Raw genomic sequence first — 3,939 nt, 5'->3', positions numbered from 1 at the left:
GCACATATGGTGCATTGTTAGGTGCCCTAAAGAAGTTGTTTTGTGGAGGCACTTGAGGTGCATTGGGCGCATTAATTTGTGGTTCATTTCTTCAACTAAAATTAGAATGGTTACGCCAATTTGGATTGTACGTGTTTCCCATTGGTTGCATAACTCACCTTTGGTAGTTATTTATAGCATTTACTTCACCATGGCCATACGTGATATTTTGTACAACTTGGATTATTGGACAATCCTTTGTGTCATAGTCTGCACTACCACAAATGCTACAAAAATTACCTAAGGAAGTGTTTTCTTTAACCATATCAACCTTCCTAATTTCTAACGCTTCGACCTTTCTAGATAATGTAGTGAATATTTCATTAAGGTCGTCCTCTCGTAGGACATGCATCCCCACTTTCTCTCTAGGAATGGGTATAGTTTGATCTGTTTATGAAAGACATCCCATGTCTGAGTATTCTCCACTAACATGTCTAGAAAATCCCAAGCCTCATTATGATCTTTGTCAAGAAAGGTTCCACTACACATAATCTCTATGAACTAACGGGTATCCATGGTGAGCCCCTTTTGGAACGTATCAATCAAGTGTCATGGTTCATAACCATGATGTGGGCAAGTGAGTAGAAGGTCTTTGAAGCGCTCCCAAGCTTGGAAAAATAGTTCATTCTCCTTTTGGGAGAACGACATGATTTCCTATTTTAGTGCATTTGTTTTGTGCTCGGGAAAGAATTTTTTCAAAAACTCTGTACTTAAGGTTTGCCATATAGTGATGGTATGAGGTATTAGAGAGTTGAGTCATGCTTTGGCCCGTTCATTTAGAGAAAATGAGAATAACCTAAGTTTGAGTACATCCCTATTGCCATTGTTTACTTGTAATGTTGCAATCACTTCCTTAAAGTCCTTGAGGTGCAAGTAGGGGCTTTCAAAATCCAAGCCATGAAATTTATGAATCAATTGAATCACACCTGGTTTAAAATCAATGTTCCCTGTATGAGCAGGGAACACTATGCAAGATGGTAAAGTTGATCTCTTATGGTATAAATGTTCACGTAAAGTTCGTGGTTGGTTTAACACATTCCTATGAACTTCATTTTCATCCTCAAGAGGATGATTACATTGATTTTCTCTGTTTATAGTTGGATCTGGCAAATTTAGATTTACATTATCAACTGGGTCCAAGTTGTGTTGACTGCCTCTCCTAAATGACTGATTAACGCATGAGATTAGTCCACCTTCGGAGGAGAGTCGATTGTTTTAATCTCTACTCTAACGGAACATAAACCATTCACACCGCACAAAAAAAAAAACATTACTTTAAATAGCAAGTATGATACTTAAAGTAAAAACAAAATAAATCCAACAACCCAGGCGGCAGAGCTGATCATGAGAGTTCAATCCACAAAGTAAAATAATCCAACAGCCTAGGCGGCAGAGCCGACCAGAAGAGTTCAATCCACAAAGCAAAATAAATCAACAACCCAGGCAGCTGAGCTGACCAAAAGAGTTCAAACCATAAAGCAAAATAAATCAAAAACTCAGGTGGCAGAGCTGACCATAAGAGTTCAAACCACAAAGTAAAAAAAAAGAAGAGTAAAACTAATGCAGAAATTAATTATGTTAATCTGGAAAATTGATTTAAGAATGATCTTTGTGATCAAACAGCAGTGGTAGGACAACCATAGCACTTGGGTAATAAAATCTCAAGCAGGACAACCTTATGTCACAATTAGTGCTTGAAAGACCTAACTGAATTTACTTTTAAAGTAAAACAGAAAATCTACAGAAATTTTAGAGGTTTTAGAAAAGAACTTACCTTAGCTACCTTGCACAGATCTAATCTATCTCCGTCTCTCCCCGGCAATAGTGCCAAAATTTTGATTACTTGCCTACAAGTGCAGAGATTCGTGAGTAATATCTTGTGAATACAAGGGTCGATCCCACAGAGAGATGATTTATGAAAATGAGAAAATCAAATGCAAAATTAATTATGTAATGGAAACTAAACAAATGAAATGATTTTAAAAGTTTTGAATGTATGGAATTCAATTAATTTGAAAACAACACCCAAGCTTCAAAGTTCAATACATATGTTAATGTTTCATAAGTCGTGATGACATTAATAACACAACTAGGATTTGAGCATTATGGTCAGCCTAATCAAAAAATAAAATAGTTTAAATATTTTAATAAATGATATAAAAAATTAGAGAATCATGGATTAGCATCATTGATATATATTCTCAAGCGCCGGTGATTTTAAGCATTCAATATCTATGATATAATGAATCAAAGAAATGTAGCAAATTGAGAACATCTCTCATCTAAAAAATCTAACTAATGTAAGTTAAGCCTATCCATCAATATGGATCTCATATGATGGAAATATATAGATCTCACATGAGGATTAAAAACCTAAACCTAAATAATTAATAACATGTATACACCATTCAACTCATCATTAAAAACAATTAATCATCATAATTTATAAAATCATTAAACCAATGTACTTCCCTTCTAGATTGGGTTAGAGGGAACTAGAAAAACATAACTAAATTGCAAAATAGAAAAGCAACAAGAAAGAAATAAATATAAATAGAAAAGATTTAAAACAAAAGAATAATAATTTATAAAACTTTAATAAAGTTGAAAACTCTCTAAAATACCCTAAATCTTACTCTTGAATGCTTTGAATGATGCTTAGGAATGCCCTGAGAAGCTTTATTTATAAGTGGGGAACTCCCTCCTTCAAACTAATTTGAAAAATTCGGAAACCACCTCAAATTTACACAGTTTACTAAAATAGACTTCACTCTGCGCAGTTTTTCAAAATAGACTTAACTTTGCACAATTTCATAAAATAACCCAGAGTTTCAGAATATGTTTTTTTTAGGACGATTTTAGGATTCCTTTTCTTCACTTTAAATTTTTAATTCTCTTCATTCCTCACTTGGTTTTCTTAGATCTTTGGCATGTGAATTCTTCAATCTTGGTGTCCTAATATCTATCCCATGCCTTGGTGATTCTTGAGCATCAAATCCATTCTTTTAGCACCATTTTCAATTCAAGTTCTTAAATTCACCTTGCAACACAAACATGAGTAAAATAGATCATTAAGTATTATCATGTTCATAAAACCAAGATATAAATAGGGGATAATATGCAATATTTGACCCTTAACAGCATTTGAGAGGATTTTTGGTGCAAATGAAAACTACCAAAAATCGAGCAAAGGCTACGGACTTTGAAAGTTTTTGGTTACGGATATAAACCGTAGCTAAAATGCTACAAATTTAATCCGTAGCTAAAACTTACTTAATTTGTAGTTAAAACCTACATCCCCACCAGGATCTTATTAGAGATTGATGGTGCTTAAAGGGCTCCGTGGGGCCTGTTGGAATATATGTGTTTTTATCTAAGCCACCCATCAATTTTGATATATAATTTCAGTGGATGAGCCCAAAAAGTAGGAAGATTGAAGGTCTAAGTGGACCACACCATAAGAAATAATTAAAAATAATTTTCTATTGTTAATATGTTATGTGGTCCGCTTATAACTTCGATCTGAATCCTTTTTTGAATCAACTGTTAAAATGTTCAGTTAAAATGAATGGACAGAGTGGATAAATAACATACATCACGGTGGGCCCCACGAGTGCTAAAAGCAAGCACTGAAGGTGCCATCCATCACCCCCAAAACCCAAATGTCCACTCTAATCCTCCCGCGGGCGCCCATTTCCCAAAACCTAAACCCTCTCTCTCTCTATCTCTCGCACTCAGCCTCTCCCTTTCCCTCGCCATCTCTCCATCTCTCACGCTCCCTCACCCTCTCTCTCACGCACTCAGCCTCTCCCTTTCCCTTGCCCTCTCTCGGTCTCTCTGTCTCTTGGCCCCATTCCCCTCTCTTTGTTTCCTAACCTCTCCCTCTCTCTCTCTCTCTCT

At 35.5% G+C, this 3,939-nt stretch overlaps 1 non-coding gene across 1 annotated transcript; it reads left to right on the top strand.

The window, feature by feature from the left end:
* Positions 1-598: 598 nt before the first annotated feature.
* LOC131222175 (small nucleolar RNA R71) lies at positions 599-705 on the top strand. The gene has a single exon (XR_009159883.1). It is a non-coding gene; the product is annotated as a small nucleolar RNA R71 (small nucleolar RNA).
* The last annotated feature ends 3,234 nt before the right edge of the window (positions 706-3,939 follow it).

The sequence above is a fragment of the Magnolia sinica genome, chromosome 12 (assembly GCF_029962835.1).
Source record: "Magnolia sinica isolate HGM2019 chromosome 12, MsV1, whole genome shotgun sequence".
NCBI classification, from domain to species: domain Eukaryota; kingdom Viridiplantae; phylum Streptophyta; class Magnoliopsida; order Magnoliales; family Magnoliaceae; genus Magnolia; species Magnolia sinica.
This window is presented reverse-complemented; position numbering and strand designations above follow the sequence as displayed.